Source organism: Anneissia japonica, unplaced genomic scaffold (assembly GCF_011630105.1).
Source record: "Anneissia japonica isolate Jap-2015-1 unplaced genomic scaffold, ASM1163010v1 scaffold287602_len1038180_cov171, whole genome shotgun sequence".
Lineage (NCBI taxonomy): Eukaryota > Metazoa > Echinodermata > Crinoidea > Comatulida > Comatulidae > Anneissia > Anneissia japonica.
Window position 1 is genome coordinate 672,633 of NW_022734061.1, and position 551 is coordinate 673,183.

The 551-nt window shown below is 34.7% G+C and overlaps 1 non-coding gene across 1 annotated transcript; it reads left to right on the plus strand.

The window, feature by feature from the left end:
- Window positions 1–44: 44 nt before the first annotated feature.
- On the plus strand, window positions 45–118 carry Trnaa-ugc. The gene has a single exon. It is a non-coding gene; the product is annotated as a tRNA-Ala (tRNA).
- The last annotated feature ends 433 nt before the right edge of the window (window positions 119–551 follow it).

The following is a 551-nucleotide window of genomic DNA, read 5'->3' on the forward strand; positions in this document are numbered from 1 at the left end:
TAATGGAGTGTATCTGGTGGTATTTGAATCTGTTTAACAATGAAGCCTCCGTGGTCTAATGGTTATGACGCTCGCCTTGCACAGCGAGAGGTCGCAGGTTCGAGTCCCGCCTGAGGAATTGTATTACACAATTTCTTTATTCATTTATTTACAGGACTACATTCGTTGTGAGCTATTCCTTTTAGGAATCAGGGGAGAAAAGACTGATTTACTCAAAAGGTGTTGAAATATAAAATTGAAGGAAGTTTTCTTACTTTGAGACTGCTGTAGTTGTTGTGATACAATAATAAAATAATTTGTGTCCCCTTAATAGGGGTTATCTCACCTTTTGGCACACTCATAAAATGTCGCCGTCCCCTTAATAGTTTTTGTTTTTTTATTTATATTTTTATTGTGACTAAGTTTCTGATTGGAGTATCTTTTTTTTTTTTTCTTTTTTTTAAACAAATTTAACCAATGGACTGAACTATAACAGTTATTCAGATCTTTGGTTCTGGTAATTGTATGGGTATTTATGCGCCTCTTCCTTGAGGTTATAAACCACATTTTTC